Raw genomic sequence first — 15,172 nt, 5'->3', positions numbered from 1 at the left:
ATTCACTCACTCATGATCTTTTCATCAACATGGGACTGAACTTCATCGACGATTTCTAGAAGAACATTCGTTGACGAACAGGATATTTTTCGATGATGTTTGTTGTTCCTCCCCTTTTAAAATCTTCCTTCTTTACTTATTCTTTATTTATCTATCCCATTTATTATCTTCCTAATTATTTAATCATTATAATTTTTTGGGTCGTCACAATTATGGTGGCTAATTCAACATGACAAGAGGGAGGAAGAACTCAAATTGAATCCAAATATTCACTCTTCCTTGGATCATAGGATCAGCCATAGTGGGGTAGTGATGACCAATGGCTTGGGAAGTGGTTAAGCTTATAAATCCTACAAATAGATCCCACCTTAATTGAAAAGCCATTAGTAATTCATGTAAAGTAAGGAATAGGTCAAAATCAGGCTAAAATTTCATTGTTGACTGAGTTCAGTCGACCATTTCGAAATGACCAAAAAAATTTGGTCGACCATTGTATTGACTTTAACCTTCGGTCAACCATCATTTTTAAGCTGAGGAATTTTGGTCAATCAAACCACCTTAGGTCTACCCCCTGGTCAACCAAAGTCGAAAACAAATGCATTTCGGTCGACCAACCATTTCAGAACAAAAACCTTTCAGTCGACCAATCCTTGGAAATTGAAACGTCACGTAGAGTTTCGGCCGACCACCCTATGCTATGGTTGACTGAGCACACACAAACTATGAAGAATTTGAAGCATTGGTCGACCGAAATTCTCTCTCATTGACCGAACCTTGTAGGCCTATATATATTGGCTGCATGAAAAACTCATTTTCACCTCAAAATTAGAGAGTTTTTCCTCTATTTCCTCAGCCTTTCTCCTAAACCCTTACTCTGACCCCAAAATCATTTCACCATTCTCCATGGCTAGGCTAGAAGAACGCATTGATGCTTAGGAGGTGGCCTGCGCACAGGACAACTATTTCATCTTAGGTCAAGCAAAAATCAGATATATGAGGGAATTCCGTCTCAAGGAGGTCATACTAGGTAAGGTCCTCGATCTCTCTTTCATGGAACAACATTTCAGCAACATTATGGACATATTTAGATATCAAGGGTGGGAGTCATTCATGACATATCAGCCTAGTGGGCATTATCCCACCTTTGTTAGACTATTTTATGCTCATCTGGGAAATGATGAGGATGGATTTTACTCCCGAGTTCTAGAGACTAACATTAGATTTGATGCTAAGTATCTATCCGACGTTCTTGATATTGGGCGAGGAGATTTTGAGTGTCCTAATTCAATGTCCTCCTGGATAAATGAACAAGAGTTCTCTATTAGTACATTTGCAAACCTAGTTACGAATGTTCCGCATGCAAACCCCAATCACCCTCCAGACTATAGGTCCTTCACCTTAGAAGCCAAAGTAGTCCATCATTTGATTACATATAATATTTTGCCTAAGGCTGGGTTTAGAGTGCATGTTCCCTTTCTAGATTGCTTTGTCATGTGGTGTCCGTTCACTAGAAAGAAACTTGACTTGCCGAGTTTAATGATGAGATGGATGCTGGCTAAGACAGTTGGGCGTAGGATCATCATGCCTTATGGGGGGATTTTAAACAGACTATTCTTAAGGATGGAAGTAACCCGATTGAACCTTGCAATGCTAAATAGAAAGATGAACGCATATATATTCTCCTCGGTTACCTTGAGGTTGATGGGATATGAGCTAGTTGTTAACATGTGATTGCCCACGGGTGGTAGGAGACAGACAGATCAGGAAGAGGTCCCACAGAAGGTGCCACCACAGTCTGCACAACCATCAAATGCTGACTTGATGGCAACCATCACAGGGTTTGCTGATTCATTCGCTCAGTTTAGAGATTCACAGCCCCAGATCACCCAAACCATATAAACAGATATCAGGGAGCTGAGGGATATGGCCTCGTTATCCGATGCATAGTACTCTGCTTTTTGTAATGAGTTTAGAGAGTTTTCGATCACTTTAGAGCACAGGTACAGGGAGCTAGAGAGGGTCATGGTCGTTAATTTCAATAAGCTAAATGACCGTATTCATGAGCTGCACGATGATGAAGATGAGGAGCAGATGGACATTGCTCGAGATAGAGGAGATGATTTTGATGATGGGGATGGCACATAGACTTAGAGAGAGCACCTTGCAGAAATTGATATTATTATTATTATTATTATTATTATTATTATTATTATTATTATTATTATTATTATTATTGTCTGGTCTATAACTATGAACATCGTACATCATTCTATTTTTTCTTTTGTTTTTTTGACTGCACTACACTTTCATCCACTATCCATTTTGATTCCTGCTGGTAGTTGGGTTGTTCATTGTTACTTGTATTTTTCAGTAGCTATTGCTTGAGAGGGAGCATTTGTCCTTCATGATTATTAAATTAAAATGCTCTCATGATTTTTCCTTATACATATCCATATGCTTTGCTCTGATCTTTACCATGTATACTCGTTGATGGGTGGTTTACATTTTATATGGACTGTTGATTGCACTATTGTATTGCATGTGTAGTCTAGAATCTCTCCTGTATGGCAGATGCAATGGATGTGAATTGCATGCTAGTAGTTGTCTGTAGGTTTTTGCGTGCTTATACTGAGTTATAAATTGCTTGTTTGAACTCATTAGGTATAGGTTCTAAGGGAAAACATCCAATTTATAGACGACAAGCTGCTGAAATTTTGAAAAAATTTCCAAAATAAAACCAAGTACAATGATAATGATGATAAAATAAAAGTCAAAACATTTTTGAAAGGATGAGTGGAAATTAATTAAATATCAAATTGCATCCTTACATAATCATCAGATGCTTAAGGAATCTAAGATAGTTGCTTATACTACTTGGTTTGTTAATTAAAAGAAATTTTTGATATGTATAGCACTTAAAAGCATCTAAGCTATCATTCAAATTGAACGGAGGAGTATCTAAAACGTAAATTCCTATCATGTTATGCTCACCAATATTTTCAGCTTAGAAGTGTATTGAAATTAAATGTGGCATGTGCTTCCTTGCAAAACTGTTTTTGAATATCTAGTGTAAACATCTTCATGGTTGCCTCATAGTTCTTGTGTTTGCCATATGATCTTGCATGTGACTGTTACATCCTTAGGATCAATATGGTTATACTTTTCTAGTCATGTCTTTATGTGTGCCTAAATGAGATACTAGAAAATTTTTATTTGCATGATTCTTAAAGTTTCTTTTTCAAAAAGCACTACCCAATACCTTTTGACATTATCATAAGGGGGGCTATACCTATACTTATATACCCATAAATTTATATATATATATATATATATATAATTTTCTTCTGGCAAGAAATACTTCTATCTGCGACATATTTCACCTTCTTGCTTGTGTGCTACACTTTTAAATAAAAAAGGGACAGTGTGTTAAACGGGAAATTTTTTTTTGGGGACTACATTTCTCAAGCTACGATTTTTTTTTAAGAAAATATATATATATATATATATATATATATATATATTTTTTGCTGATGCCAAAAGGGGGAGAGGTTTTCTTAAGCAAAATGCATGAATGGCCCTTATATCTAAATGCAATTGATAATGTCTTATGTCTTCTTTTTTGAATATGCCTACACTATGATGTTTATGTTCACGATATGCATATTCTCAGGGGGAGCCTCTTCAGGCTAGACCTATTTTGCTCATACATGTTTCTCATCATAAAAAAATGGGAGATTGTTGACTTTGTGAGTCCGATCTCTGTTTTGATGCTGACAAAACACAATGAACTTATGTATGTATTTAGCATGTGCATAGGTCTACAATTGAGATCACACATAAGGGACAGGGAGCACAGAGGCTAAGACGGATAATACACATGCATAGAGGCTAAGACGGATAATACACATACATATGACATACTCCATTGAGTGAAGAGCATGAAGATTAAAGACATTTTTGTTATTATTGTAATTGTATTTTGTTTTTGGGTCTGTAATAATGGACTGTAATATTTGCATATCATGCATGATAGGGTATATGCTCAAAAATGACCTTAGAAAGACCCTAGGTCCTTGCACTTGCACTTACGAAAGTCCCCATTATCACATATGCTATCAAGGAAAACTTTTGATTTAAATCTGGACCTAAATACACACTTTTAGTATGTTTAGTCAACCGAACCCAAACCTACATAAACTATTTGATCAACCAAACCTCCCAGGGTCAACAAGTTGACTTTTTGGCCGACCTTTTTTAAAATAAACTTGAACAGTTTGGTCAACCGAATTGGCGCATGGCTGATTCCCAACACCCCGGTCGACCAAATTTCTAGTTGAAAAATGACATAGCTGACCGAACCACTGAATTTCGTCAACCGAACATATCCTGGTCGACCGAAACTCGGAGGGTTCAAAATTGCCTTAATCTGGTCAGCCAAAATCTTAGTTCAAAAATGTCTCGGTCGACCGAACCTAGCGATATGGTCGATTGAACCTCTCAGGTTGGCAAATTTTTATCGTAGTAAATCAAGGTTAATTTTCATTAAACTCAATTAAACATTTTTAAAAATTCCCTGTGTGTCCCCAAAGGTTATATTTTTACCCCACTCTATAAATACCTCCTCATTTTTCAGAATTAAGAGAGGATTAGGGTTTTAGATTAGTCAAATTTCTCTGAAATTTTATTGGGCAAAATCATTCATACTCCCATATCTTTTCAAATATACTGCAAAAATCTACCTCACATACTCATCTAGCCATTTATTTTGAGTGAGATTAGCTTTTCATATTCATCTTACAAACTTAAACTCTCCCTCACTTGTATTTGATTGTGCATTAATTTTTGGAGAGTAGCTTAAAGTTTTTCCCATAATATTTAACTTATAAATATTGGATTGGGAAAAACTCTAGCTTGGCTTAAGATCATGCATCCTTATTGCAAGGTTCATAAGCTTATTTTGTGCTTTGACAAAAATATTTTTAGCAAGCTTAAATCCTAATATCTATTGTGCTTTACAATTAAGAAATATTATCGTGATATTTGTTTAGAGTGGTAGAAACTGTTTGACTATTCACATTACAAGCATATTAGCTTGATATCAAAAGTCTCACTCTCACATACACACATTGACATACATACTATTGAGAGTTAACACATTGTTAACAAAATCTCACTTGAGCTTCACATCCTATCATTTGTGAGTGCATTGATTACATCGTGCATATTACATATTTGCTTGTATTAGAAGCATATTTGTTTGCACACAAATTTCAATTTTCTGTTGTATTCTAGGCATAGCCTGAGGGGGTTTGATCTAGCCCAGAAGGATCGGTTGTTAGGGTTTTCTCCGCCCTGCAAGGAAAGTGTTTAAAGGTTGAGGTCAGCCTTACTTTAATTTGACCTGATTGTATTAGGTGCCGCTCTACCTGTTAAGTGAAACTTTGTAAAATCCTCTTACTTGAGAGCTTGAGGCGGGGATATAAGCATTGTTGGCCGAACCTCGATAATATTTATTGTGCCTTCTTTTAATTTTTGCATTTAAATCTCAGCACTTGAATGTTTGCGTTTAATTGTTTTAATATTTGATTAAGTTTATGATTATATAGAAATATCCTAGGTTTGTGTATTACTGTTGTTGGAATTTGAAGTGACCTCGAGAAAAAAATTTAAATACCCAATTCACCCTCCCTCTTGGGAATACACCAATTCCAATCTCGCCACATGGCTCTCTCACTTCCATATGCACTATGCGTCACTTAAATCTTCCTGCGCCATTCGATCCATGCTTCTGGAGAACGAATAAGATTTGGCCATGTCACTAATCCCACCTACACGCCCCCATCTGCACAGTGGTTGACGCGTGGCCTTGACTATCAGCCCCAGGGCACCATTCGCTCCGCAGGGATGTCGTGACAAAAAGCACAACTACGCAAAAGAGTCTATTCACCCCCTCTAGATTCCACACTCGGGACAACGCATTGTAATTTGTTTTATGACAATAACAAATTCTTTTTTTTTTTATGTAAAATATCAAATTCTTCTTATTATAATTATTTTGGCTATAAGGGAAGACATTTTGCGAGTCAAAAGTAAAACTACACTCCTTAAAAAATAAATTTTTTGCGAAGCATGCACACTCTAATATGCTTATGCTTATGTTTTATATGATTTTTGTACAAATGACTAATGATTGAGTCTCGATAATTACTTTAAAAAATTTGAGTCATTTAATCGTTGTGTCCAGCTTAGATTATTTATTATTTTTTTACTACATGAATTAGAACCTCCAACTTTTACTAGGGCCCTTTGGCATTGTTCGATGAAATTTGTTTGTCTCTAATATCGGATAACCCATTGCATTTGAAAAGAATAGGATTGTATATCATGGCCTATGGCCATCACTATACATGTGATGCAGTCAGAGAGGAGTGCACAACAAGGGATTCGTCTGTATAGTCCTCTTTATATCCACTTTTCATAAGTGTTTTCCATCAAAGTCTTTGAATTTTTAAGATTTTATTTTATTTTTATTAGATTTTCGTTGGTATATAAACATTTTAAGGACTCCAAAAAAGTGGATAAATAATGAAAATATTTTTTAATTAATAATAGAATATGCTACTTAATTTGATTTTCTTATGCACATAGAGAATAATTAAATAACATTTTAGGGGTTTAAGAAAAAATTGAAATAAAGAAGAATTTTTTAGGAATATTCATTTTTAAAAATTTAATAATATATGAATAATATGGGAATGTAATAAGAATTATAGGTCTATTCGAATAATTTTAAAAAATTATTTATATGAAAAGTTTGTGTTGTTTCATCTAATATGGGATATAAGTAGATACTTCCATAATAAATTAAAGAATAACTATTTTTTATTTAAAATATTTGTGTTGTTACATTGTTGCTTGTATTATTATAACAATAAACATTTTTTTTAGCTAGTTGTCGTATCCTAAGCTCCAGTTTACAAGTATATATTCAAATTTTATTTGAATACGCATAGATTTTTGACAAAACTTGATACAATTTTGTATTATATTTGTTTAAACTTACTGTTATATTTTTATGGCTCATATACTTGATGGATTGCATAAATAAGGAAGAAGACATAGTGGAAAATCATATGTACTAAGGAGCAACAGGGAAAGAGTCGACTATTTGCCGGAAACAATCAACTTTTTGGTTGAAATAGTCGATGGTTTGACTCTAAAATTCAGACAATTTACATTCTGTCTGAAACAGTCGACTATTTGGACTAAACAATCAATGGTTTGGCTCAGGACAGCTTGCGTAGATTTTGATTTTGAATATTTGGATGTTATTTTGGTTGGGTTTCGAGGGAAACCATCGAGGAGGCTTATATATACATAGAATATGTTGTATACAGTATGCCAAGTGAGTCAAGTGTGGTTGAGAGTATTATTGAGAGGTATCTTGTATTATTCTTGTAATTTACATAAAAAAAATAGTGAATCCTTGTCGTTTGCTCCTATGGATGTGGACATTGCTGAACCACATAATTCCTGGTGTTATTGTTATTACTTTCATTTACTTTTCGTGGTTGTGAATTGTTCTGTATTCACCATTAGATTGCTACATTGTTTGTTTGATCTTTTACATTGACAACGTCAAATTTCACAGATGAAGTGTATATATATATTATGTTGTACATTTTTGGGGGTTTTACACAACAATTGGTATCAGAGCATTGTTGTAATGGCCTCTGGATCTTCATCTGTGAAATTTGACGTTGTCAAGTTTGATGGAACCCAGAATTTCAGTTTGTGGCAGAGAAGGGTGAAGGATATTTTGGTGCAGCAAGGCATGATGAAGGTTTTATATAGAATTCAACCGAAAAGCATAGATAAAGCGACTTGGAATGAATTGGGGGCAACATCAGTATCAACCATCCAACTTTGTTTAGCTGATGACGTGTTGTATCATGTCATGGATGAGGATTCTTCGGTTATGAGTGGATGTCCACTGGTGCACTAATCTAGTGATGGAAGATTTAGGCTTGATGTTATGTTTGGACAGTACATCTTTCTAGGGTATAAGAAATGTGGGTACAAGCTGGGTGATCATGTGGTAAAAAAAGAATACGGGGAGTTCTATCTCAAGTCAACACTATCATGGTATGAATGGGTATGTGATGCAGGTGGAGCCAAAAACTTAGGGCAGAGATGACATTAGTCATATTGCAAAAAGTTTTAGCTCAGAAGACCAGAAGGATCACAGTGGGCCCAGGTGCACAATCAGACCACCGCTTAAGTATAAATTTGGCATTCTGGTGTTATATGCTTTCATTACTACCAACAGTAAGGTTTCTACTATTTTTCAATTTAAGGTTTCTACTATTTTTCAATTTGCAATGCATGGTAAAGGGAAAAATAGATGGATAAGTATTTTGGTGGAGGAAATGGAGGTATTGCATAAGAACCAGGCCTGTGAATTGGTGAGGCTTCCAGTGTGGAAAAGAGTGATAGGATGCAATGGAGTGGTGTATTCATTTTGTGTGAATGACATGTTATTGGCTGGGAATGCTTTGATTGAGACTTATTAGTTGAAAACTCTATTGAAAGTTTTTGACATGAATGTGTTGGGTACAACCAAGATGGGTCTTAGTTTGAAGATTCGCATAGACAGGGTTGCATGGAGATTGGTGTTATCTTAGGGTGGCTTTGTGGATGGAACTGCAAGGATACTTTGTTTTCCGTATCAGGGGGGTTCTGTGGAGAATCGATATGGAATTTCTACCGTTCGTTACCGAAGGATGGGTTATGATGTCCAGGATATGTCAAAGGTCCCTCATGATGGTGTAATAAGGTGTTTTGGTAGGCAACCGAGTAGACTGTCAGTTGTGAGATTTGTTAAAGACTATGCATGGGGTTCTAGCAATAGAAGGCTTGCAGTAGTGTTTGTGTTTACTATTGTGGGAAGGCCTTGTTGGAAGCTTAGGGCACAATCTCAGGATATTGCATCTGCAACTGCATCGGGGTTGATGGTAGAAGCTGAAGCTGCCATCAGAAGGTTCAAGTGGTGTTGTTTGGACTTGGTGTTTGCCTCCAGTTGCTAGATAGGAAACGGTCCCAAACTAACATTTCAAGGTCAAGGTGGAGCAATGAGATATGTTTTCAAGTTCTCCAAAGGGGCGTATACTCGGCAAGGTGGAGATTGTTGTAGTGTTTTTGTGGCTCATATACTAGATGTATTGCATAAACAAGGAAGAAGACATAATGGAAAATCACATGTGCTAAGGAGCAACAGGATAACAGTTGACTATGTGGCTGAAACAGTCGACGGTTTAGGTCCAAAATTCATAGAATTTACATTCTATTTGAAGCAGTCGACTATTTAGCTCAAACAGTCAACCAGTTTGTCTCAAGACAGCTTGCACGAATTTTAATTTTGAATATTTGAACATTATTTTGGTTGGATTTTGGAGAAAACCTCCGAGAAGTCTTATATATACATAGAATACGTTGTATATAGTATGCCAAGTGAGTCAAGTGTGGTTGAGAGTATTATTCATAGGGTTCTTGTATTGTTCTTGCAATTTACACAAGAAGATAGTGAATCCTTACAGTTTGCTCCCGTGAATGTAGGTATTGCTAAACCACGTAAATCCTGGTGTCATTGTTATTGTTATTGCTTTCATTTAGTTGTTGTGGTTGTGGATTGTTTTGTGTTCACCATTAGATTGTTACATTATTTGTTTGATACTTTACATATAAATATATATATTCCTTTGTGCATATTTGAGGGTTTTAGAAAAAAACTTACATTTCTTGTTAAGTTATCATATCATTGGGGCTTGATAAATATCTGACAACATGATGGAACACAATCAAAAAGTTTAGAACATTTTATACAAATAAAAAAAGTCACTTATACAAAAGTATTTTTTATTCCATTTAACATGAGATAGGAAAGAAATAAGAATCAACATTCACATTATGAAGTTAAGAATATATATATATAAATATATATATATATATATATATATATATATATTTTTTCTTTACTCCTAGTTTATAGATCCACAAAAGTTTTTACATTGTAATTTGCTTCATGACAATAACTCACCTTTTTTAATATGTAAAGAATAAAATTATATTATTGTAACAATTATATTCGTAAGGAAAGTTATATTGCAAATCAAATGTAAAATTATATTCTTAAAAATAAATATCCTACGAAGCATACCTAAACTAATATATATATGTTTTTGTTTTATGTTATTTGTATGAAAATAACTTGTGGTCGGGTCTCAATATTGGCTTTGACTAAGTAGAGTTATTTAGTCACTGTATCCAGCTAAGATTATTTAGGTTATTTGAGACTATTTTTATTGTATTATTAGCAAGAAATAGGCAATTTAAACATATACTACAAATGTATTGGGTGCAAATTGAATATTTGTGCGGTTCCAATAAGTGTTCATTACTTTATTTTATTTTTTAAATTATAAGTACATGCATATGGATTTATGATGACCATGTAAATGAAAAACTATAAATGTGGTTGACCAGGGTTTAATTGTGATTTTAAGAAAGTCAAATATGAATTTATTTTATTTATTATTTTTTAACACTTTAATTGGAATTTTCGACTTTTGTGGGGCCCTTAGGCATTGTTTGTTGAACTTCTTTATCTTTATTAGTGGGTAGCCTAAAACATCTAAAGAGAGTAGCATTGCATATCACGGCCCGTGACCATGCAGACCCATGTGATCCTGTCATAGTGGAGTACACAATAGGGAATCCATCTGTATCCTCTTCTTTGTATTCCCTCATAAGTGTTTTCCATCTATTTTTTTTTGTATTTTTAAAATTTTATTTTACTTCTATTGGATTTTCACAAGTATAAAAGCATTTTAAGGATAAAACAAATGGTTAAAATAATGAAGATATTTTTTATTAGTAACAGAATATGTTATTTTTATTAGATTTTCCTTTTTTCCTTTGCAAGTTATTTTAGTGGATTTTCTTAAGTAAATAGAGAATAATTAAAGGGCATTTTAGGAGTTTAAGAAAAATATCAAAATAAATAATAAATTTTTTTATTAGTAAGATTTCATTTTTTAGAAATATTATTTTAAAATCTTAACAATATAATAAAGATAAGAGAATGTAATAACAATTATAAAGTTATTATAATAATTTTTTAAAAAAAAATATTTATATAAAACTGTGTGTTATTTCATCCGATATAAAATAGAAGCCGATATTTTTATGATGAATTTTAGAATAATTTTTTCCTTATTATTCTCTATTATAAATTTATAATAGTCTTTACACTGTCATTTGTTTTATTATAACAATATACATTTCTTGCAAAGCTCTCATGTTCATAGGCTGTTTTTGGAAGTATAGATTTCAAAATTTATTTGGATTGTTTAGATTTGAAAAAAAAAAAATTAGATATGAATTTGTACTACATTTTGTTGAAACCTACATTTCTTGCTAAGCTATCATGTCCTCAAGTTTGCAAAATATCTAAGAATATGATGGAATACAATGAAAATGTAATGAAAATTTTGTATGAATGCTATGATTCAAAATGAAGTCACTTTTACAAAAGTTTATGTTCCCAATTGAGTGCATACCCGCGATTTACATCCTATATGTTGACTTTTTGAGTCTGATCTCTGTTTTGATGCTGACAAAGTACAAGCTACTTATATGTGTATTTAGCATGTGAACATGTTCATATTTCACATCACACATCAAGCACAAAATCATGGAAATCAAAATGGATCTTAAAGCTTATATCGTGTGATGTATTTTATGGATGACAGAAGAGCAAAAGAAGAAAGAAGAAGACAGTTAATTTTATTGTAATTGCATTTGGTTTTCTGATCTATAATAATTGCATCTGTTGACCTCATAGGTCACACCCAGTTTTGATAATGACAAATACTGATATTTGATGATTGTCAAGTGCTTGTGTAGGTTCAAATAAATATCTCAAGGAATGACACTTTAAGAAACAAGAAGACCACGAAGACTTGTTTTTGTAATTGTAATTCATATCGGTCTGTAATAATTTATATGGGTCTGTAATAGTAGCCTAGGCTGTGGTTGTATGTTTATCACCTGCACATCATACATACATGATATAACGTAAGCTCAATTAGACCATAGCAATATCCTAAGCTCCAACACTCACGCACACAGCATAAAATATATGAGTGTGTTATAATTGTGCTTAAAATTGGACAAATCTAAGCAAGTTAATAAGAGTCGGGCGACCGAACTTTTGGAGTACAAAACTCCTTAAGCGCCCAAACCTTGAAAGTCAAAATGTTGACCAGCCCTCGAGTAACTAAACCCTAAATACACACATCTTCCTCAGGCGCCCGAACCCCTCGAAAGGGACTGTTCACCAACTCGGGCGCCCTATGATTTTAGTTTAAATATATCCCCAGGCAACCGAACACTTATGTTCGAGCCACCGAAATGTTGACCGGGCACCCAAAGTCACGAAGCTTGGCTACTAACTTTGATTCGGGCTGTCGAACTTATATCCGAGCGACTGACATTAGTTGAAAAACTTTTTGAACTGTGTCTGAGCGGGCGACCGAACCAAGGTTCATCCACTTGAACCTCACCCGATTAAAATTAGATTAACCGTGGTAAAACTGAGTTATTTCCGTCTAATTGGATTTTAACCATTTAGGATTTTTTTAATAGTACCCATTCTGTCCCAAACGGTCATAATTTTTCACCTGCCTATATAAATGGTTTCATTTGCATGATTAGGTGATGGATTAGAAAAAAGTGACTAAGCAAAAATCCTCTCCATTGAAAAATTACCCTTTGTCCAAATACTCTCATATCTTGCATCAATTCAATAAATCTGAGAGTGTGAGAGTGTTTCTTGTGTTCATGTGATTATTGTTCATTGCTAACACTCCCATTTGTATGTGTGCTTGAAACCTTTTCTTTGGGAGTTTTAGCTTAGGTTTATCCCACAGATTTCTCTTTTATAAATCTTGTGTGGGATTGAACCAAGAAAGCTTAGGATATTTGCATTCCATTGCAAGTGTCCAATAGCTTCGATTTTTGGTGTGCAAAGATTTTTCAAACAAGCAAGTGTTATTCAAACTAGTGTTGTGCATCTTTCATTGAGGAAAATCCTTTTGGAATCAGTTTGATTATCTGTTTAGTATACTTGGAATTTTGATGTGCTACTGAAATATCCTATTTAGATTCCAAGACTTTGCTTGTGTTGAATAAGATTGTGCATCATACTGATTATACTGTGTTGAATACTCTTGAGCTTCATATTGAGTATATTGTATTGAGTATTGATTGAACAAAACTAGCATCACTGAGCTTACACTATATTCAGGCTATTGATGTGTATGTGATTGTGCACATTTGGGTACAAATCTGCTTTTATGAAAGTACTTATCTATTGTACCATTTGATTGTAAAATCTGAGTGTTTCCAAGCATGGCCTAAGGGGGCGGTAATCCAGCCCGGTAAGGATTGTTGTAATAGTTGAGGTCAGCCCCTTGAATTGACCTCGTTTGTTTAGGTGTTGCTTCACCCGTTTAAGTAAGTTATAGTGGTAATCCTTGTGCTGGTTAGCCAAGGCGAGGACGTAGGCAATTGGTCGAACCTTGATAACATCTCTGTGTGTCACTCTTACTTTATTGCTTTCTGGTGTATGTGGTGTTGATTAAATTGCTTCATTTAAATATTGGTATATTTACTTTACTTGCTCTAGATTGTCCTTAAGGTTGTAAATATACTAGTGTTAGAACATTTACCTAGGGATTAAATTTAAAAATACCAATTCACCCCCTCCCCCCCGCCTCTTGGGATCATGGTAAAACTAACAATTGGTATCAAAGCGACGTTGCATAGAATAGTTGTTATTTTGCAAAAGGATCACATATGACTCATAGCTCCGTGACCCCTTTCCCTGAGGGACCATCTTCCATACGACCTCCTATTTTTAGTGGTGTTAATTACATCTTCTGGAAACAAAGGATGCGCATCTACCTTCAGAATACTAATTGGAAGGTGTGGAGGATTGTCTTTAAGGGAAACTATGTCCCTATGAAAACAGAGGGTGCAGCTAGGGTTCCTAAGATCGAGGATGAGTATAATGATGATGATATGAAACTTGTTAGTCTTAATGTCACTGCTATGAATATTTTATATTGTAGTCTTAATGTGAATGAATTTAATAGAATTATGGCATGTTCTACAACAAAAGAAATATGGGAAAAGTTAGAGGTCACTTATGAAGGTACTAGAGACGTGAAGGACAGTAGGATAGATATGTTGACCAGTGAATATGAGGCATTTAGGATGAATGTAGGTGAGTCCATTCAGAGCATGTACACCAGATTCACACATATCATAAGCTCACTGCATGCATTAGGAAAGACCTATCCCACATATGAGATGATTAAGAAGATACTTAGAGGCTTACTTCCTGTTTGGGAAGCCAAGGCTACGGCCATTGCTGAGGGTAGAGATGTTAAGGCCATGACCTTAGATGAATTAATAGGTCCCCTGATCACATATGAATTGAGCATAAATGAGAGACTTAATGAGCATAATAGGGCCAAGAAGGTTACCTCATTGAAAGCTTCCACTAACACATCTAGTGAGTGCAGTGAATTTGACACTGATGATGAAATGGCTATGCTAACTAGAAAATTTAGTAGATTTTTCAGGAAGAACAGGAAGCCTTTTAAAAAATACAAAGAGTCTACTAATGAGAAGGGAGAGTCTAGCAAAAGAAAAGAAAAATCAAATGCTCTTACATGCTATAATTGCAATAAGGTGGGGCACATCAAACCTGACTTCCCACTACTGAAAAAGGAGGCTAAGAAAAAGAAGAAAGCCATGAAGGCCGGGACTTCATGGGATAAACTCAGTAGCAGCGATTCAGAATCAGATCACAACGACTTGAAGGTCGCAAATCTATGCTTGATGGCACACGAGGATCAGGTATTATCTTCTAGTTCATTGTCTTCATACTATTCATCTGATGATTGTGATTCTGATTACATGCCTACATTTAGAGAATAGCTTGAATATATTCGTGTTTCTAAATTTTTAGGCAAAATGACCAAGGAAAATAATGATTTGAAAAAGAGATGTGAAAATTAGTCAAATTTATTTAACATGGCAAAAA

The sequence above is a fragment of the Malania oleifera genome, chromosome 1, assembly GCF_029873635.1.
Source record: "Malania oleifera isolate guangnan ecotype guangnan chromosome 1, ASM2987363v1, whole genome shotgun sequence".
NCBI classification, from domain to species: domain Eukaryota; kingdom Viridiplantae; phylum Streptophyta; class Magnoliopsida; order Santalales; family Ximeniaceae; genus Malania; species Malania oleifera.
Note: the sequence above shows the minus strand (reverse complement) of the source record.